Source organism: Capsicum annuum, chromosome 10 (genome assembly GCF_002878395.1).
Source record: "Capsicum annuum cultivar UCD-10X-F1 chromosome 10, UCD10Xv1.1, whole genome shotgun sequence".
Classification (NCBI taxonomy): domain Eukaryota; kingdom Viridiplantae; phylum Streptophyta; class Magnoliopsida; order Solanales; family Solanaceae; genus Capsicum; species Capsicum annuum.
Genome location: NC_061120.1, coordinates 33,849,142 through 33,873,508, shown reverse-complemented (window position 1 = coordinate 33,873,508; position 24,367 = coordinate 33,849,142).

The window sequence follows — 24,367 nt, the reverse complement described above, 5'->3', positions numbered from 1 at the left end:
TAGTTCAACAGAATTTGAAGTCCAAGTTAGTAAATAAGGAGTGATCCATTATTAGTGGTACAGAATGATAGTAAAAGATTTGAAGATGAATCTCCAAGATACAATTTTGAAACCTATAGCCATTGAAGAAACTGGTAGAGCTTAGCTTCTTTAGGAGTCAACATTGACGAAGACACTATTTAGACTTCTGTGTCCAATGATTCTCTACCATACATTTAAATGGCCAGATTCTTGATATCATCATACTTGATCCGTTAACATATATGGCTTAGTATTTCTTGCATCTTGTGGTGTCCAATTATCATTAGTTGTAATTACTTGGAAACTTTGTAAATAAACAACTCCTTAACTCTTGTACTAAAAATCAACTAAAATGACTTTCTCTATTCTAAAGTTTGGACACTACACGAGCAATATTAACAAGAAACTAAAGAACTAGATTCACCTATAATAATGACGTACATGATCAAGCAACCAAGAGGTACTTAAAATAGTACATTATACAAATTTATACTGTCAAAGAATCATTCTTTCCAAACAGTATGTCAATTAATGCCTAAGACCGGTATGGATTTCTTTTGACATCACATAAACACTTATAACTGCTAAAAACTACAAAGTGACGAGCAAAAACAAAACATGATTTTAACGGAAAACAAGTACTATAAATGTCTACTATCACAATATTACATTAAATGTCATTACCTATTTATGAAGATCATCCAATCTAATCTAAAAAGACGACGACTAGTTGTTCTAATAAGAACAACCATATGATTGTTCACGGTCTACTTTTGCACATCCTTTTATACAACTTACCTAATCAAGTTATTGAGCTAATTATTACAACAATTAAATTCATGAAGTAATTTGAGACATACAAAGAGGAGTCATCATAGAGGAATTTACCACACCTCGACTACTGATTTTGAGACTGAGAATTTCTTATCATCTTCCAAATCTAAACAAAGGAAAAACTTGTTCATTACAGAAGTCATATATGAAAAACTGCGCAGGGAATCTCATGAAATTATTTTTATAAACAAATAGAATTAGAGATAGTAACACATGAAAAGGAGAAATCATGAATAGTTAAAAGATTTTTATGTTCTTACGTCACCACTAATATTTAGATTTTTCAAAATTGTGATGAGAAACCATAAGGAATCACCTAAAAAAGTGTTTCTTCTACTCGATTTGTACAATGCAATCACCAAACACCGGCCAAAAATTGAAGCTATATTTTTTTTCTGATTCAGAATCCGTTATCCAATCTCAAGGATTGACAAAACACGATAAACTCAGCGGGTTTATAAGAACGGTGTTGGCTAAGTACTCCAGAAGAAGTCTCAAAAACATCGATCTCTGGAAGTGGAATCCACCATCTCACTATCGATGTAATGGATTACATCACTCTACTTTTCAATTACAACAACATACTCTTGACATCTTTGCTGATTCGTCCTCCGACCAAAGGTTCATTGCCGAAATCATACTTCATTGTTAAAAGATTGAAAAGAAAGTCCCACATTGGTGGTTAATGAGATGGGTGGTCTCTTTATAAGGCTTGGGAAATCCTCCTCCTCATAGCTAGCTTTTGGGCTGTGAGTTAGGCCCAAGACTAATTTTAACATGGTATCAGAGCATTCTCCTCCAATATTGGGCCCCCAAATTAATATGTCGGGGAGATTGTCCATGCCCAGTTGAGGTCTTGGCGTGAGGTGGGGTGTTAAAATATTGAAAAGAAAGTCCCACATTGGTGGTTAATGAGATGGGTGGTCTCTGGTTAATGAGATGGGTGGTCTCTTTATAAGGCTTGGACAATCCTCCTCCTCATGAGCTAGCTTTTGGGGTGTGAGTTAGGACCAAGACCAATTTTAACATTCATTATTGACGATTTTGATAATATTTGGCATTGACGATCTCATTCCATTTATTTAGCTAATTCTGGTTTTGAATTAGAGTGAATTTTGATTGAGCCAAGAATTTTACGCAGAAGAATTGAGAGATTTGTGAGAGGAAAAATGTGTCTTTATACCTTTTTGATTAGTTACCACAATAAGCTCCCTTTTTCGCGTCTAATTTTTTAATTTTCAGTAATCATTAACTCCAAAACATAATTTAACAACAATTATCTTAGAGTCGTTAAACAAATGTCATAAATACTTTTGTTTGTTGTGATGGGATCTATACCAAAAGGATGCAGAAAAGTAGGAGTGATTACGATCCATTTGTAATCAGTAGACATCATCGATGGACCAAGCCTAAGCAGGATTATAAGTGGAAATCACTTTTCATTCCTGCCCTCGCTGAAACGGGGAAACTCTAGATAGCATAAGTCCAAAGAAGTGGGTTGTTGGTCACTAGGCGGCTCCAGAGGTGCGACCGAATCACCATTTAAGCGACTGCACCAGTACTAGTAATAGACAATAACAATAACTCCATAATCTTGGAATCGATCTTTGAAATTTATTTGTACCCCACAAAAATAAACCAACTATGCTACTAGACTAATTTTAAAGCTCCGGACTCAATAGAATCATCAAATTCGCCAGTGAAGGTCATTATTAATAAATATTGACCAAAGTCAACTCTAGGTCAAACTTTCCAACAACTCGTATAAATGTTCAAAGTCAACACTAAAAGCCTTATAACCCAAACTAACAATTTTGTAACTCAATAATGGGAATTCAAATGTAACGAGATTGATGAAATTCGTATACGACTTCTAAAACCCCAAATATGGACCAAAGTCAACTCTACTAACTTAAGAACCTTTCAAAATGAAAAACTTGGATAAAATCTAACCAAACACCTCAAGAACTATGTCACCTACTCCATAAAATCATAAATACCATAAAACAATTGTGGAAAGATGTAAAATGGTTAAAACATATAAATTTTGGAAATCACTATAAGGGATGTTTCATTAAATACCACAAAAAACAAACATTCATCCTCGAATATAAGATTAAGGAAGGTACTTAATCTATCGAAAAGCTAAATAATCTATTCTACATGCCCGACTATATCTCCCACGTTGCCTCATCATTCAAACGATTCTTTCAATGGACTTTTACTTAATCAATACTCTAGGTCTCAACTTCCTAGTCTACCTACCTAAAATAGCTATAGGCTCCTCCTCAAAACTCAAATTCTAATCTAAATCCATTAGATCACATGAGAACCATCTAAATGGTATCAGTTTAACATCAAAACATGAAAAATAGGATGCACAAATAAAAGGCTCGGAGACTAAACTAACTCATATGCCACCTTCCCAACAAATTGAGGGATCTCTAAAGGAACAAAAAACCTTAAATTAAGCTTTCCATTCTTTCCAAACCTCATTACACCCTTACGTGCTATACCATCAATGAAACATGCTCACCTTCCATGAGCTCCAAATCACGAACCCTACTATCTACACAACTCTATTGCCTACTCTAGGTTGTCAAAAGATTATCCTAAATTAGTCTAACCTGATCATTGAATCTCTTACTAATTCTATGATCCAAGGCATCACCTCAAATAAATCAAACCACCCTATTGGAGATTGTACCCCCTCCCATTTAAATCCTTGACCAACTCCATCTTGATGCTAGAAGGATAGCTGTTACTATAGGAAAACTCTACCAAAGGCAAAAATTTGTCACAATGATTACCAAAATCCATCACACAAGCATGAAGCATATTCAATACACTCAAATTGCACCATGAAAGTATAAGTAGTCATTGTCAATACATTCTTACCCATGAAGAGTTGGGGTTGTATCCATAGAGAGTGAGAGCAATATCTTCACTCTCAAATGACTTAAACAACTCTCGATTTGCATATAATGTTAAAATTAGACATGAAAGTAAATGGGGGGTTTTGTTTAAATAATTTTTGATGTCATATTTATTATCAATGATTGGTGTGTTAAAACAAAATGCAACAAGGTTGTAATCAAATAAATTGAAGCACTTGGGATCATACCCTCTTGGGAATGATTGCATGCATGGCTAAGTGTAAACACACCTAAGATTAGCTTGATAATAATAATTAGGCATGGTTATAGATATTGAAAATGATTTTTCAATCCACAACTAAATTTCACTTAGGCATGGTTTAGATATTGAAAATGAATTTTCAATCCACAACCAAATTTCTCATGGTCTTCTTTCGAACACCCAAATGTCTACATTACTAACCAACCATTAGCCTCAATATGACTTTATATCACTAGTATTACCACTTAAATAAGGGTTACCCAAGTATCATTAGATAAATTTCATCACTCTTGTACCCCTTTTCAAACAATACAAAAGATCTAAGAGTAAATTAAGTTTGCAATCTCAATCTATAAATTAAGACATAGAGATTTATCTAAAATCATAAACTCTCTATAATGCATAACCCCAAATATGGAAAATTAGCTACTCATAGTAAAAAAAAAGAAGAAATTATACCAAATTCTCCATCCATATTGGCCAAGGAATCCAAATGCTTCATAAGAAACTCTAAATTTCAAGCTAAAAGTAGTAAATCCCATAATTAGGGCTTGATTACAAGCTTCAACATAAACAAAATTGACCAAAGATAATTTCTAATAACCAAAAAGACTTAAATAGTTCCAGCAGAACTGAACATCAAATTTATAGAATTTCCACCTTTCACAGATAGACCGATCATGTTCCATTGCTAAACAAGTCGGTGATGCATCAAATTGCACTGTACTGCGTTGTTTGGTCAAAATATCCAGAACCAAGTTTTAAGTTCTATTTTTTTGGGCGATGCAAACTTGGTCTGCCAGTTCAATCTGTGATACGTCAAATTGTTACTTTACGTTGTCGTCTTGCCTTTGGATTTCCTAGCCAATCGTTCACTTTTAGCGATGGAGCTGTCAGAATGGCAATGCATATGGCACTTTGGCAAAGCGTCGATGTGTCTCATTCATGCTTTTGTGTACGTTTTTCTTCAATATTTATTCTTGTTGCCCCCTTTTAGTTTCTCTTGCTATTTCTATCACTTGTTTTCCATTGACCTTAAAACTGAACCAAAACAATATTAAAATTCATTGAATTTAGTATTGAAGACATGTTTTATTTCTATTTTTAGGTCAAATGATTGATAAATTACTGACTCATCAACACCCCAACTTAATTAGTTGCTCGTCCTCAAGTAAATCAATGCACACGTACAAAACTACCAATGCCTACAAATCATATGACTTGAGAGCTTAGACACACTTTTTTGTTTGAGAAAATGCTTTGCCCTCATGATTTGGAAAACCAAGGCCTATGTTTTGCCTATCAAACTTTCAATTTGTCAACAATAATCATCAAATGTTTGCTAAATTTTACCAAACCTAGAATATGATCATAGATTTCAATCGAGATTGAAGAATGCTCAATCATAACAACTAAGCGCCCTTACACGATGAAGTCCCTTCCCTCAAAACACGATTATCAACAACTCTAGTGTCTAGCATGAATATCTCAGTTTACAAAATAAAATTAAGGACACAAGTACCATACCATAGGCTTTCCTATAAGCTCTACTGCACCACATTGAAACATGCCACTTCGAAGATCACCTAGGTCTTAGTTTGGCTTGTACTGTAGGCAATGGGTAAGGTAGGACAGATTTAGGTTACAGTGACTCTATCTCAACAAAGTATCTTGAGAGACCTCAATCTATTTTCACAAAAATTTCTCTTCTAGGATCAATCTTTCAAAGCTATTCAAGTTATGTCTCCTCTTCCCATCCTTTCAAAATTTAAACAACTACATATATTTACAAAAAAGAACAAGTTTTTCAACCATTTTTTTATCATCAACTTTTTTTTTATATATACATACCCACCAAGTATACAAGGATAATTGGAAGAGGATACTAGTGGTTCCCATATTTACAAACTACTGAGCATATGCTAAATCTAAGGTTTCCTCCACCCAGCCTAAGTTAGTCTTTAACGTTACCTAGATACTTTGAGAAGGTTTAGTTCAAGAGAGGGATTTGAGAGTAAAAGAGTTTGTCTTGTACAAGGTTATTCAAGAAAAATGAGTTCCGAGGCTCAATAGAGGACAAACTTAATCACCCTACTCACCAAGGGGAGGCTAAATTTTGATTACAAGGGCTTGTTTGCTCTCGATTGATGGCCTAAAATCATGTCACCAAAATCGCACACTTTTTTCTTTTGAAACGGAGTAACCAAATAGTTCTAGGTTGACTTCATGCACAAGATTAGATCAAAACCTTTCCTGCACACGAAACTCAATTGCATACTCAAGGTACTTTTCCTCAGTTACTGTACAACATTCATAGCACATATCAAGGAAGGTATTAAGTAGCCAAAATGAGATAAGATTTTTCACAAAATAAGAGCCTAACTAGCTTAACTAGACTAATGGAAAATCTTTTAAACATAGGAATATTTTTGAAAGAAATTGGATATAAATCACAATGAAAATTGAATTCAAGAATTACACATGTGAAATATCTACCCAAGTGTACCATTTGAGTCAAAGTGTCCTATTTCTAGTACACTTTCCTCTTGAGAATGTGTGCTTTTATTTGTAATGAAACTAGAATACTAAATAAAAGTTGAAATGAGACTAAAATAAGGAAATAAGCACCATATGTCACACATCAAATAGAATCCAAAGCACTAACATATAAAATAGAATCTCAAGCATCATTATCTAAATATTCAACCCAAATAAAAATAAAAATAACAAGAGTATACAAATGTCACTTCACGTGCCAAAACAAAAGAAACAATATCTAGAACATATCAAAACACACAAATAGACACAATAAAATAAATATAAACGCCCCACCCCAAATGAAAAGTATGCATTGTCCTTAATGTAATAGGACTAATAATAAGAGAAGGATTAGGAGTGTAAGGGGTACCCTACTCAATTCTAAGCCTTTAACGATGACTGGATCATTGAGACAACCTTTTTTTTAACATTAGTGCTTGACTTAGCTCTAATAACAGTCTGGGGGAGGGGGTCTGGTACTACCTCTTAGGCCTTAGTAATTGTAGCTGAAATAGAGGTCCCAACTTGTCACCTCTCATAATCGACCTCTTCAATATGGAAGCAAGCATAAACTCCTTAGTCACTTACCTGTTAGTCTGCCGATCATCAACCTGTATCTCGATCCCGCCTTCTTACTTAAAGTAACCCTCTATCTCTGTACTATTAATAATATCATATGAAGTATGGTCTGATTTATCTACTCTTTCCTCCTTAGCCACTTGTGTAGTCTCATGATCATGTGTAGAAGCTAAAACTGGCATGTTAAATGAATCTCCCAAAAATGTGTCACATTGGGAATCAAAGCTCATACACTTGATTTCAAAGGGAATCAACTCACCTTGTATCATAGTAACTACCTCTATCAGCACAGACTATTGGGGGGCATTCAACTCATCAAATTTCTTCCAAAAAAGGCTCAAGGTCACCCACTCCTATTCTATTTATGTATCGGATCCATAGAGGCTTAACAATTATGCCTAATATTTCCTTGTTAAGTTTAGATGACCTAGTGCCTCTTGTGTAAGCCATTTGCCCTATCCTAATAATGTTAGCCTGAGTAAGTAGGGCTCTCAAATAACCAAAAGTAGTGGATGATTAAGGACCGGGGCCACTAGGTCTAGGTGGTGCTTGAAATATGCCCAAAGAAAAGGCTATAGAAGTAGTAGCAGAAGTGGACTCTAGGAAGCAGAATCTAGAACAGTATCAAGAGTGGGTTAGTTGGCACCACTATCAAAAGAACCTAAACAACTTATCAGGGAATCTTTCTCTCGAGTTTTCTTCTTCCTACCTCATCTATCAACTCAATGTCAGTAATATAAACCACTGACATGAGCGCATATTCTGAATCATTCTTCTTACTAAACAACACCGTCGCACGTCGACATAATTTCGTAATCAAGGACAGAATGACCAGGGATTTACTTTTGCTGGGCTCGATAAGCAATGTTAGGGACTATGAGTGATTACAAGTTTAGGTCCTTCTTTGTAATAATCAAACTCAAAAGTAACTCATAGGGGTTTTCAAGAATTGATTGATTTTAGGAGGGAAGGATGTTACTACACACGAAGCTCAACCAATACTAAGCTTTTAAGTGAATGTCTGCCTTTTGAATTTGGACATTTGGTGTATGCAACTTGGGAATGAAATCATTAAGTAATGGGGATAACCAAGACCTCACATCCTCTATGAGGTCCTACTCTCAAGCTAAGAAATAATACTCATTAATTTTCTTACAACCTAAGACCTAGTTAATAATATTAGCTTCACATAACACATCAACCCTTATTCTCATAACGTCCTTTATTATTTAAGGACCTCTTTTATTCTTATCCGTCAATGACCTCCTATATGCTACATAAAACTCCCTAATGTAACTCTTCATATAATTCTTATGGGGTCCATTGAATACCTAAAATTATGATAATTAAGTGCTGAGAGGACTCAAGGGTGATTGCCCTCTAAAAAATTCAAACTCAACCTCTGGTCCTTTATTATATTACATTAGTTAGGAACTTTAAGTCGGTTCAAGACATGGTCGCCCTATTAAGGATGTACGAAGGACACTGTTGCTTTGGATGAGGAATCGTCAACCCTTTCCTTATTTACCAGAGTTATGATTTGGATGAAAAGGGGTATATTAATAGGTGTGGTGTTCCCCTCATTGAAGAACCCAAGATTGTATCTTTACGAGTTGGAGCTTTGATCCAAACTCTCTCCTTCCACCATAGGGTCTTTTGATTTGCCCTTATCAACTCTCTTCATCTTATATATTTTTTTGAGCTTTTTCCCCTCTTGAATAAGACCGCCTTAGCTAACTTAGGAGACTTGGATTATTTCTTGGATGCATGATTCTACCGAGGCATGCTTGCACATAAAAGTAGCAATAGGCTTGAACAATGTTAGTAAAATAAAATGGAAATATTGTAAAGCATTACCGAGTGATTTAGTACATCAACAATCATATCAGTGTGCTTGTGTCAATCACCGAATCTAATAAAAAATTGGGATACACACTGGTGAAGAAAGTAGAAGGACAGTGATGTGCTGAGGGATCCAGTAAAGCTCCTAGAGCATCGCTAAATTTCCATGGCATCACAGATATGCCCCCTAAATTAGCCAACATATACTATGATATTTGATGATAGAGGGAGCACTTTGATGATGCACCACATGGTTTGCTGCATCACTGAGGTTCTCTAGCCTTGCTGAAGGGTGATCTTCCTCTATCCTTTAAATCATGATTTTTCTCTTCAATGGCAATTTTTAACTTCTTGGGTACTCAGACTTCCCTAGGTTTTACTTTATAATGATACTATGATAATTTTTCTCTTAAGAATGATGTCACCTAATCTATCATTGGGAAAAATCAATCGCTTTAAAATCAACCCACAATGATTTCAACCATCAATCAAATCAAGAGTAAATAATTAAAGCATGATACTATTATTTAGGAACTAAACACTTAGTGCAACATTTAATCTAAAAAGAAAAATTATTTCTAATCTTTAAAGGTTATAGTGAATTTGACTATGAGAATCAAAATTTCACAATTCACCATGCTCGTTTGTTGATGATGCCAAGGTATTTAAATGAGATGCATGTTCAAGAGTTTGATGGAGTATAAGTGAAAAAAATAGGTAAACGGAGTTTGAAAGATGTCAAAGGGTAATGAAATGTCAAAGTCACAAATTTTCAAACCATCACTTAAAAGCCAACACTTTCAACGTCACTTGGCCCACTTCAAACTTGATAGACAACGCGATGATATAAAATCCATTACTGAAAATCATAGAACTTTAGGATTTAACAATTCATTTTAGCAAAGCAATTTAGCGAAAGGTCTGGTGCACCGAATGGTTCAGTGATGCACCGGGTTGCTCATACCTTCATCAAAAGTTACAATTGATGAGCTTGAACCTGAGCCATGACATATTTACCACCTTTTAACTCCACCATTCACCAAAACAAATCAACAAACATTATTGAAAAATCTAAGAAGCAAACATAGGTTGCCTCCCAAGAAGTGCCTTAGTTAACATTGTGGCATGATGTTGTTCATGTCTCACATCAAGCGTTATCAAGATAGATTACTTCTAAGGAATTTACTTTCAGAAGCAACCTATGGTAATGTTTAATTATTTGACCATTCACCATGAATTGAGACCCCGTATCATTCTCCAATTCAACTACCCTACTTGGAAAACACTTCACCACTTTGAAAGGACCACACCACCTTAATTTGAGTTTACCCAAAAACAACATATATCTCGAGTTAAACAATAAGATATCATCACCTACCTTGAACTCTCTTTTTATAATCTTGGCATCATGCCATCTCTTCAAATATTCTTGTAAAGAGTAGAGCTTTCCTCGGCTTTCAACCAAAACTTATCAATCTTATATAGCTGGTCCACCCTTATTTTGGATACATCCTTTTAATCCATATTCAATCTCCACATATCCAATATTGCCTTGTGTTAAAGTTACACAGGAAACTGACAAGCTTTTCCAAATACCAACTAATAGGAGACATGCCAATAGGGGTCTTGAATGCGGTCTGATAGGCCCACAAAGCATCATCAAGTTTTCAGCTCCAATTCATTCAACTTAGATTTATGATTTCACCAAAATCTCTTTTATTTTTTGATTAGAAACTTCCTATAACCCATTAGGTTTAGGATGGTATGGGGAAGACACCTTATGATTGACCCTATATTTAGTAAGCAAGGACAGGAATGATTGGCTGCAACAATAAGATGCCCCATCACTCACAATGGCATAAGGGTTGCCAAATAAGGTAAACATATTCTTATTCAAGAATAAAGTAACACTTTTAGCTTATTGTTTGGCAAGAAAATGGATTCAACCCACTTAAAAACATAATAAATAGCTACCAAGATGTAATGATTTCCATATAAGCTCACAAAGAGGCATTGAAGTCTAACCTCCATATATCAAAAAGTTCAACATCTATTCTTGGCTACAATGGAATTTTATGTCGCCTCGAGATCGCTCCTTGTCTTTGACATTGCTCACATTCCCGTACTAACTCATGTACATCACGATACAATGTTGGGCAAAAGAATCCACTTTGGAGAACTTTTACAGTTATACACTCACCAATATAATGACCTCCCATGTATCAAGAATAACTCTCATTTCAAACTCTATAGAACACTATCGGATCACTCTATTTGAATACTCCCTGAAGAGGTAAGGTTCAGAATAGTATCATTTTACTTCATAGAGAAATTTATTCTTTTGATAGAAATTTAGGTCATCAGGGAGTGCCCTACCTACTATGTATTTTGTAAATCAACATACCTAGGTGTCACCTTCTCTGAAATAGCCATTATAAGTTCATCTGGAAACTTCTTATTGAACTCAAATTCATTCTTCCACACGTCATCCAATTCAAGATGAGACAAGTAGTCTGCCGCTTGATTTTTATATCACTTTCAATCTTAAACTTTAAAGTCAAATTATTGTACAAGTAAGATCCACCTAATCAACCCCGCCTTTGATTATTTCTTGGCTATTAAATACTGAAGGGCTGTATGATCCATATGTGAAACAACCCTTGTACCAAACAATGGGCATAAAACTTTTTGATTGCATAGACTACAATAAGAAAATCTTGTTCCATTACCATATAATTGTTTTGTGCATTATATAAGACTTGCTAGCATAATAGATTGGCTAAAAAAGTTTATCTCTCCATTGACCTAACACTGCACCTAATTCTAACCCACTTGCATCACATATTAATTCAAAGGGTGATACCCAATTTAGAGCCACAATTATAGAAGCTGACACGAGCTTTTCCTTAAGATAATTGAATGCTAGTAGAGAATCACCATTGAATTCAAACTTAGCTTCCTTTTCAAAAAGCTTACACATAGTGTGTGCAATTTTGGAGAAATTCTTGATAAAGCATCTATAAAATTCGACGTGTCCTAGAAAGCTACTAATACTTTTATGGAGATAGGGAAAGGTAATTTAGCAATAAAATCTATCTTTTATTGATTGAATTGAGTGCGCCAAGCTGATATATTGTGCCTGAGAACAATATCTTCTTTCACTATGAAATATCACTTCTCCTAATGCAATATAAGGTTCGTTTAAGACAATGCTGAACGACTTTACCCAAGTGATTAAGCAATATTCAAATGAGTTATCAACAACAAAATGTTCATCTATGAACACTTCCACAGTATCCTTTACTATGTTTGCAAATATAGACAACAGACATCTTTAAAAAATGGTAGGTACATTGCATAGGTCAAAGGGTATGCGCTTTAAGGAAAAGGTTTTGTAAGGGCATGTAAAAGTACTTTTCTCTTGATCCTTTGGCATAATGTAAATTTGATTATATCCAAAAAACTCATCAAGAAAAAAGATACCTACCATACTTGGCCGGCCAGATTGGTCCATGAATGGCATAGGGAAATGATCTCTTTTGATCCAAGAATTTAATTTTTGATAATCCATACACACACCCCAGCTTGTGACTAGACGGATGGGTACAAGATCATTGTTCTTATTTGGGATCACTGAAATACCAGCCCTTTTGGAACACATTAGACCAAACTTACCCATGTACTATCCGATATTGGGTATACAAAATACATATCTAGACACTTGATGATGTCCTTCTTGACTACTTCTTGCTTTGGTGGTTTAGCCTTTCGTTCGATCTCCATACTAGGTATATGATCGATCTCTAAATTAATAGTATAGGTGTAATACTGGGAGAAATTTTGTTGATATACTCCATGGTCCATTTGATGGCTCAAATATAATTTTGCACAATTGATCTAACAACCTCTAGTTGCGTAGGAAAAGATCTTCCATGATAATAATAGGAAAGTATTAACTTCACACAAATATGTATATCTAAGATAAGGAGGCGATGACTTTAGATAGAGTTGAAGAGGCTAAACTATTGAAGGTTTGGCGGGTCAAGTTCCTCATTTTTTAATTCAAGGTCAAATTTACAAAGATTCTTAGTATAAAAACTAGGACCCGTTAATGATACCACCACCTCATATTGTTCCTTAACTTCATACTTCTTGAGATTCCACAAAACCGTACTAATGGATTAATAATTCAATCAACTTCCATAGAATTAACTTCTTCATTATCAATCACATCGATAATGGATACTAGTTGCAAATCCATAGGTTGTTTCATGGACTTGCCCAAATTGAATGACACTTCTATGTTGTTCACCTGGAATTTTATTTTTCCATAGTCAACATCAACCAATCCCGGATCAATAGCTAAGAATGGTCTAGCAAGAATAATGGGGACCTCATGGTCAATTTTGTAATCCAAGATCACAAAATTGGCTAAAAAAATAAAACGGTCAACCGTCATAAGCACATCATATAATACGTCCATAGGCTTATTTATAGAAGGATCTCCCACGAAAAACCTCGTAGTAGTGGATTTTGGGTCACCCAAGAATTATTTTCTAAATATGTCCAACGATATCAAATTAATACTTGCTCCAAGATCAAATAAAGCCCTTCCAAATTTGTACACTCCAATGTTCCATGGGATGGTGAATTCTTGTAATGCCCCGAATCTGGTACTCGGAATGTTACACGGTGCCTATGACCCCAAAGGACCAAAAGCTAACCCATGACTAATATCTGTAAACTGAGCACTGAATAATAGTAATAATATCGTAAATGCAGAAACATGAACTGAAAGGCCATAAGGTTCAATACTAGTACATGACTAAAACATATGGTATAAAAATACCAAAACAATTCTGAAATAACTGTCTAACATGCTATAGTATGAAAGCCTCTAAACTGTTTGAATAAGAAGTTGATGGGACAGGTCCCCAACTAACTCCGACTACTGAAATAAACTAAAAACTAAATTAGTAATGAAATCATCATGTCCTCGAAGGATGAGAACTCACTGCTAACTCTGATCGCTGAACTGGGATGCTAATGGTTCTCTGGAGCTCGTGTTTCTAAACCTATGGTATAAGATACCATAGTAAAAATACGTTAGTACTTTGAATATACTGGTATACAAGTCAGGTAGGCTGAATGCAATAGGTTCATATGCATGAACAATACTAACTGACTGACTAACATAAACGTGAGAATATATGCATGCATACATAACTATAACTGAGATCGTGCTAGGACTGAATATTGAGTTTTGAATACTTAGTTTTACTAATAACATGGAATTACTGATATCTAAGAGACTGATACTATGTTACTGATACATGAATAACTGTGTCTGACAGTTTTGATTATAAAAAACTGGTCTAGTTGACTGTATCTGACAGTCCTGAAAATGAATACTAATGACATGAGTTTTGATAACTGATATAACTAATAACGTGAATGACTGTATCTGACAGTCCTGAATATGATGGAGCTATCTGAGTTCCATTCTATATTTGAGTTGACTATATCTGACAGTCCTGAAATCTGAAGAACTATCTGAGTTCTTTTACTGAGGCTGAGACTGAGATTGAAACTATAACTATGGGAAGTGATCATCTAATCGACATACCCTAGAACTAAACTGGTGGGGTCCAACCTGTAACCCCAGCTGGAAGGGTGTCAGTACTGCACCACTAGTAAAGACCTGCTATAAGTATACCCTCTCTGACAGAGAGCTCTTCCATCAACCTCTCCTGGTATGTAACCCAAATGAGACGTATATATATTCCTAAACGCGTAGGGTGCATCTCAACCTACGCTGGCTATATAGTTCTAGAACTTAGGGATTGCTTCTAGGGATCTCGGTCCTATCTAGCGGGTGATTCCCCATCCCTAGGCTCACTTTATGCTTAATCTTACTCCCATCTGAAAGAGACTGAATTGATTAACTGAGTTGAACTGATACTAGTGGTATTGTTTAGTGGAGCTAAACTAAACTGAATTTACTGAATTCCATTGACTGACGGAATGTACTGAGTTCTGAGGACTAACTGATAATACTGAAGTTACTGAGATTGACTAGGAATACTGAGGTTATTAGATTATTTCATACTAATATCACTGAGATTACTAAACTACTCAGATTACTGAGATTTCTGAGTTTTCCTGAGCCACATGACTAACTGAGTTCTATGGATCATAGCTTGACTGAGAGTATCGTGAAAACATGACATGGCTCTAGGCACACAACTAAATTGTCGGGTATAAGTACCCCCAGGACTCAATGGAAAGAAAATGACATGGCATAACTTACGTGAACACATGACCAACAAAATAATTCATAATTCATATATTGAAGCACTTCATCAAACATGTGATATACATAAACTTGTACAAACATGGGGATTTCATAATATCATGCTAATTGGGCACTTTTCCTTCATATCGGCATTTAATCAAACACATGATAGGCATAATATATGTAGACACAATTATACAACAATTACACATTATGATTCAACATCTAATTTCATCATCCTAGGGTTTAATCATAGGTTCACATGAACATACAGCTATACAAATCAATTCCAAATAACATTAATCACCCAACATAGATTTGAATTCAATTGATCATTCTCAATAAAAACAAAATAAACCTAACATGAAGTTCATAAAGAAAATCGAAAATCTTGACTTTAGAAAAGAGATTCTTGGGATTCATGGATGAAAGGAGTCCATGAATGAACACTATACATACCTTAGTTCGTATTTTCGTGAAGATTGATGGTGAAACCTTCTTGAATTTGAATCCCCAATAGAAATCCTAGCTTGTTCTTAAGAGAAACTTTAGAGAAACTAGTATATTTTGGGTGAAGAATGGCTAAATCACTTGTTATTGGGTATATATAGGAGTGGGAAATTGACCTATTTTAACCCTGGACACGTCTTTAATTTTTGAGAAAATTTCCCATTTTTCATCCTTGGCGTGACGCGCCACTATCGTGCCAAGTCACTGGAAAGTGACAAATGGGAAATTGCACGGTGGCGTGATGTGGAGATATCACATTGCCACCTTATCTGCGACCTGGAAATTTGGTGTGACACGTCACTATCATGGAGAAACCCTAGAAATTGACAATTGTCATTTGATCTATCTCCGCGATGCGCTGAAGGCTCAAGTGATACACTGTCTCACTAAAAAGGCTCTAACTCTTCACCCGGGTGTCGGATTTGGTCGAATTTGGTATCGATGGAAAGCTTATTATATTTCCCACATGATAAAAAGTGAAAATCTTGAAAATATAACGTGTACAAAGTGGATTTATCTTTCAAAGAAAGCTTCAAACATTCTAGGGAAACTTTTCAAGCTAGGAAAAGTATGGGCTATTACAATTCTCCCGGATCATTTTTTAAGAACTATGGTGCTAGTCATTACTGCATTGAAATCGTGTGTCACTATAATTATTTCAAAGTACATGACCCTCTTCTTTATCACAAAGTCCTTCATGAATTTAACATGTCTACGAATCTCTTTCCAAGTTTTGAACAATGGTATGTTAACCGAAAGGTTGCTAAATTTAGCAAAGAACTTCTTAAATTTTGAATTGTCTTTCCTTTTCTTGAGCCTTTGAGGAAGTGAAGGAGAGATTTTAACCAGTGGCTTTAAGACAACTGGGCTTTCATCTAATTTTGCAATATTATCATTAATATCTTGTGGTGTTTCTTTATTTTCACTCTTCTCTTCTACTATTTTTGGCTTCTCAAAAATTTGCTTTTTTGGTAGAATGGTCTTTTTGTTCAACGTATCTAGCTGCTTTCTCTTTCCACTTACTTGTTCATTACTTACCTTCTCATTAGGATCTTCATCAATATTAAAAATATCGTTACCTAGAGTCTTTCCATTATTAGTGTCAATTTCTATGACATGAGCATCGTTCTTCAGCCTTACTACTGTATTACTATGAAGTCCTCCCTTTGCCTTGTATTTAAATGGGAAAAAATATAACCCAATTGGGTCTTGTGTTATTTGATTGAGGTCAACTACAAAGTGACATTTTGATTGAGTTACAAAGTTACTTTTTATCTCTCTTAACATATTTTCACTTCTTTCAACTCCCATAAGGATGCGTGCAAGCACATCTTCACTTTTATACTTTTTCGAGCCAATAAAGATTCGGTATTTAACCTTCACCTGATCGTGTAGAGGAACATAACTATCATGGACATGATTTATATCTTTCCAATAATGATCTTGATTTATTTCCTTATCCCTCCAATATCTGTCTCAATCATGATCCTTCCAATCATAGTCTTTCCAATCACTATCCTTTTCCTTCCAACCTTAATTCCCGACTTGCCTTTTATAAGTAGATCAAGAACCCCCTATTTGATTCGACATGAATTTAATTTTTTCATCAAGAGTCTTCATTTCATCATCATCATAGGATTTGGTTCCCTTAGAAGAAATAACATTAACCGCTTTTGGGACCAAGCCCATCACATGCTCGGTAAGGAAATCCTATTGTATCATAACCTTGACTATATTCGCATCTCTATCCTCATCCTTCTTCTTTTGTTCTTGGCTCATAAAAGATGTAGAGGGAGTCTTCATGACCACCTCAGTATCTCTTATATGTCAACCTTGACTTTGCTTGGTTACTTGATCTAATAACATTGTCGCAACACCATAAGTTTGTTTCTCTTAGATCCACTAGCCGCATTATCTACCACTATTTTATTCAATTGATCCAATTCTGCATAGAATATTTGAAGAAATATTTTCCCTGACCTCATGATTAGGTTGTTGGAACAACTTCTTGTTAAATCTTTGCCTAGCCTCATGTAATGGCTCGTCGCTAAATTGGAGAAAGTTAATAATTTAATATCTTAATTATATCACTGTGATGATGGAAATAATCGGTCCAAGAATGATTCTGTCAATTTAATTCATGAGGTGATCGAACCTGTGGGTAACTCCCACAACCATAATACCTCTTCTTGCATCTATGAAAATGAAAAACGTCTCAATTAGATTAACTCTTGAGATATGTGGATGGTATTAAATGGAAGATACACATCAATGGAATTCTTTAAATGAAGGTTGGCATCTTAAGGGTTTTACCCCCAAACAATTACTCATTTAAAATAAATGAAGCATCATACCATCAATGGAATTCTTTAAATGAAGGTTGGCATCTTATAGGCTTTACCCCCAAACAATTACTCATTTAAAATAAATGAAGCATCATACTAGTAATGTGAAACATGCTATTCCCCTATGCAGGCAATATCTAAATGGTACTAGCTCTTCTGACGTCTCTAAGGTGATACTCATCCTTGAGATTCCTACCAAAAGTAGCAGATTTGATACTATTTTGATTCATGTTATCACCCAAATAAAACAAAAATAAAAATTAATGTAAAGTAAACACTACGGCTAAATCAAAATGACTTATAACACTAAAAAGAATGAACACTACGTTTTATTCCCCAACAAAAATGCTATTTCTTATATGCTCAAATTACACCATGAAAGTATAAGATATTGTTGTCAATATATATTACCCAACAAGAGTCGTGGTTGTATTCATAGCGAAAGAGAGCGATAGCTTCACTCTCAAGTGTCACAAGCAACTCTTGGTTTGCATGCGATATCAAAATTAAACATGAAAGTAAAATAGGGGTTTTGTTTGAACAATTTTTGGTGTCACATTAATAGTATCAATGATTAGTTTGTCAAAATGAAATATAACAAAGTTTTAATCAAATAAGTTTGAATAACTTAGAGTTACGCCTTCTTGGTAATGATTACATGCATGGGATCCAACTGAAAACACACTTAAGATTTGCTTGCTAATCATGTTAGGCATGGTTTTTTACATTGTTGTAGTAAATGATTTTTCAACCCACAAGCAAATTTCACATGGGCTTCTCTCGAACACCCAAATGTCTACACTACCAAACAACCATTAGCCTCGATATGGGCCTTCTATCACTAGAACTACCACTTAAATGAGTTTTACCCAAGTATCATTTGCTAAATATCATTACTTTTGTACCTTTTTACAGATAATGCCAAAGATCCAAATGTAGACCAAGTTTGCAACTTCACTCTATAAATTAAGACAAATATTTATCTAAAATCATAAATCACAAGCTAATACGAAGGTAAATAATCACTTCCAACACACAATTGATACTCAATAATACATAGACCCAAGTATGGAAATTAGATTCTAATAATAAAAGAAGAAGAAATTATACCAAATTCTTTATCCATATACGCCAAAGAATTCAAATATTTTACAATAGAACTCTAAATTCTAAGCTAATTGTAGTAAATCCCATAATTAAGGTTTTATTACAATCTTCAACATAAGAAAAATTGACCTAATAAAGGATTTCCGATGACCAAAAAAGACTAAAGTATTTCTAGCAGAATCGGGCTTCAAGTTTATAGAGTTGCCACCATTCATAAATTGGCTGCTCATGTTCTATTACCAAATAAGTCAGCGATGTGATGAATTTCACTATGCTACACTATTTGGTCAAAATATCTAACACTTAGGGTTGAGTTGTGTTTCTTTCAACGATGTAGACTTGGTTCGATAATTTAATCAGTGATGCATCAAATTATTACTTTGCATTGCTATCGTACCTTTAGATTTCCTTATTCAATCAGTCACTTTTGATGATGAAGATTTAGAATAGTGATGCAATCACTTTTGATCACGGAGATGTTATATGTTGGATTTACTTTCCTTTGTATATCATTGCCCGATCTATAGCTCAAATGTAGATCATGGCTAGCTTTTCTAAACTACTGTTCATCTTAACCGGTACAAAGTTTCCTAATTTACTCAACCTATCCATGATCACACAAATGGACTTAAATTTCCCCAAAGTCTATGAAAAACTAAACACAAAGTCCATAACGATACATTTCCACTTTCACTTGAGTATAGGCATCCTCTAAGTCAAATTACCTAATTTATAGTGTTCAACTTCACCTGTTCATAATTCAAACACTTGGCTATGAACTCTACGACTGTAATGACTCTCCAGGTCATTTCCTTAATTTGCATGTATTTCCAGCATTTTGAGCCTTCTCACAATGGCTACAAGTTATTTACGACTTGCCAAAACTATCAATTTGATTATCGAACAGTTCATTTGGATTTCAGGCTTATTTTCTATTTTGGAGCATTCTATGTTTAGGATTTGGGCTTGGACCAAGACTCCTAGTAGATGACCTCGGATGAGAATTTTGATAGTGTCATCATCTCTAAAAAAAATGATTTTAGGCTAGGGGGACCCTTGGTTTAGGTCCCAAGGTTTCCATACTTATTTCGAGCTTTTGGATGGATTATGTGAAAAATAAAACTAGAGGTTTAGGCTCCACACCTAGTCAAAATGATACCCAATGAAAGCTTAGATGGTTATATTGAATCTAGAATGTCAAATTTGGTATAGTATCATAGCTTATTTGCATGCACGGGGTTCTAAATGAATTTCGAGCACCCGGCCGAAGTACTTTTTGGACTTGGTAAAAATCTGGTGCATGGCACCTGATAGGTCCACTTAAGAACTTATTGGGATGCTTTAGAGCAAAGAAATTTAGTACCAATGGGCCACTATAGCATCCCTAACACATTGGTAGTGGTGCGCTTTAGCACTTGGCCGCTAAAGTGGTGCCTGCCTTAGTGCAATTGGTGCCGCTTAAGTGGCACGCACGACTTTCTACTAGAAAACTTCAGCGGTCATGTTTCCTCTTTAGCGAGAGGCTCTTTAGCACCCAGGTGTCTACTTTAGTGGCACCTGTACACTTTTTATCCCTTTTTAACCACCTGATTTTCTACCATTCCTTCCACTATTTTCACACCAAGTTAAAAGCTCAATGAGAGGAAAAAGTGAAAAACATCCACATAAGTTAAGGTAAGCTAACTTGAATCTTCTTGATTATTTTCCATTAATTTTTCTTTCAATTTCCATCCTAATTCATGGTAAAGTTCTTAGAAATTTGGTCTTAGATTCCTAAATTTTGAGGCTTGATTTGAGACCCGATTTATGCTCCGTTTATGCTCAACTTTTGAGCACACATTCCGTATCATTTGGGTACCTCATAAAAAGTATAATTTTGGATTCTCTTTGCGGGCCCTACAGGCCCATTCTTGACTCAATATTTAACCCAACCCTTAATATAGAATTATGAGTCTTATTTTACTCCTAACGTCATGTAGATTACTATTTTATAGCATGACGATATTTCAGGATCATGGAGTAAAGTCAAATGATTCATGGTTGATTCAAGGGTTGCAGTTCGGCATAAAAGTAGGATTCTGTCTAATCTTCTTATTGAGATAGTGTTTTATATATGTTGCATGTTAGATAGGGATGTTAGGATGTGATTATGTATAGAACACCATGTCTTTGCCTAAATTAAGAATTTTGGGGCTACAGAGGTAATTGACCCTTTAGATGAAATACTCATTATGCTTCTATGATTTGTTTTTACCTTAGGTTGCTAGTAATGTTAGGCATAGTTGAGACTAATAAGCCTTTAAAATGATGTGTAATGCATTACTTGGTGGATTGTGATGGTTTTCCCAAATTATGATGCTATGGTTATCTCAGATATGTATATTATTGGGCCCAAGGACGTGATTATGATATTGGTTGTATTTCGAAAAGTGTTTTATCCTTGTAAGGGAAGTGGCCATAGTTTATAGGCATATTGATGCTTATAATCGTATTATTTGGATACTAGTGAAGGCATGCATAGATTCGGCACATTTATGATAACTTTGATGGTAAATGATACGAATTCAACTAAAGATATAGTTTCATTACTGTTTTTTCTAAAAAAGAAATTATTCTTACTTTTCACTTTTAAAACAAATTCTTTCATAACGGGTATCATGGAATCTTAACGAATTATTTATGTGCCCTTGAGACTGAAAATGATGATTTAGAGATTTGACCGAGTTAGATTTTGATCTACAGTTTTGTCTACTACTTTTTACCTCAGTCTTGAGAGATTCTGATTTTTTCTAATCTTTTATGATGATTTAGTCTCATAGTTTACTCCGGGCAATAAATTTACAGACTTGCACTCTTTTAGCCACAGTTCTAGCCTGTGTATTTTATATGTATGTATATATGTATGAGTGGATTGATGATGATGATTATTGGAAATCCTGGACTAGGACTAGTTCAGTATATATAGGTACTCCTGAACACCCTTGGGGCCCCTCATTTGTGAACCATTGAACTGGAGAAGAGAGGTCGTCGTAGGTCTTACTTTTGTAAGACATAGAGCTGGAGGAGGTGTATACACTGAGTTATTTTATGGTATTTGGATCAGTTGTGGTATTATGGACTTTTTCATTACCTATCACCATATGCCTTATATCTATTAGCCTTTTAGGGGGTTGCTAGGTATAGGTATGAGTACTGCTTGCAGTATATTGTGTGGTGCTTGTATTTATCAACCTTATAGGGGTTGCATAGGTATAGGCTCTTTCTGTTTTTTGCTGAATGTTGATTGAACCTTTCAAGCCTATGACGGTGGTGGTTTATGAAAGACTCGATTAGGTATTATTTGTTTGAACTAGCTGATTACTTTATATTATTATTGATATTATGGTTAGTTCATGCTAGATTGATTATTGGCTTGGTATTGAGATTTGAGGTATGTTTGTTATTCTTTTATATTATGGTTATTTTATTTCACATGATTATCGCATGGTTAGTTATTATGGTTTTGGACCCTGATTATGTTAACACTAGTTCCTACCATGATTAGAATGCCTTGAGATGCTAGTGTGATTACTTAGGTTGTACATAGGGGTGTGAAAAAATTAAACCGATCAATAAACCAAACTGATAAAAAAGTTATTAGTTTATTGTTATTAGGTTTTTGGGTTAACGATTTTAAAATGATTTTATAAAAAAAATTATTGGGTTATTGGTTTGGTTTCAATTTTTTCTTATCTGGTTATTGGGTAACTAATAACCCGATAAGAGTATACAAAATTACTATTTTACACCTACTTATACACACACATATATGACATTATATTTTTCTCTTAATTTGTACAAATTAACAAATTTATTATTTCAATTATACAAACTCTTAATTTCTACTAACAACATTTAGTTCAAGATTAAAGATTCTTGTAAATTTAAACACATCATGTAGGATTTTTGGTTGCAACTAAGATTCAATTTCTTTTCATGTTAGTTACCACTTACTACAATTCTATTTTATGAGTATTTTCTAACCGGTTAAACCGAAAATCAAACCATTAAGGAATAAAAACTGATAAACCCAAAAGCGATAAAAAATATCTTATTGGTTTGGTTATTGATTTACTATATTAAAAAAACAAAAACCGACACACCAAACTTACTATATATAAAACTGAATCGAACTGACCGATGCACACCCCTAGTTATACCTTGAGTTAACCTTGCTTATGTATATACATCTATTTATAGTAGTTATGGTATTACTGTATATCCCTTCCTCACATTTATTCATGTTGTATATTTCTTGGCCTTGTATACATAGATATACATCTTTCTTTTGTTCTTTATTCATATAATGGCCAGTGCTATACAGTATAGTGGTTAGGGTTTGGGTATGGCTAGAATGGGATAGTTCATCCTTATTACCTCCTTAGCCTTATAAATTTAGTTTGTTAGTTATGAATAGGATAGTTATCCTTATAGCCTTAGTAGTTTTACTATGTAGGTTGCTGGATATTTGGGTGTAGTTTATGTTCTTGCTTGTATGTTATTATATTTGCATTATCTGTGGAGCTAAGTCAACAGTTGCCTACTGAGTACTATTGTTTGGTACTCATACTACACTTTTCCAGCATGCAACCCAGAGTATGGGTTCTTATCATTGTTGTATGTGTCAAATGGAGTAACTATGGTTCAGAGACATAGGGTGAGCTTGTGACGTTCAGAGTATTGCTATTCTCTCTCATATATATTAGACTAGTCTTTGTGTTATATTCAAAGATGAGTTGTATTAGCATATTTATTTAGCACTTTATTTTGTAACCTTATTACATTGGATGTTCTTGAACTGATTCCACTAGGTTTTGGAACTATCTTGTGTATTTCAGTCTTTTATTATATTTATTCTACATTCTTCCTTTATTTCTTTTAGTAGTCCATTACTAGTAGTGTCGGACTATGGGTTGTCTTACCTATTGGTGGGTTATAGTAGGCGCTATCATGACCTAAGAAATTAGGCCATCATAAATTAGTATTAGGGCCTAGTTTTATGGCGTGTTGATACAAGAGCTAAGTGTCTAGTAGATTCATACGGATTGGTATGGAGACATTCATAACCTATGTTTTGAGGCTATAGAGCATTCTTAGAAAATTCTATTTTTGATTCTTT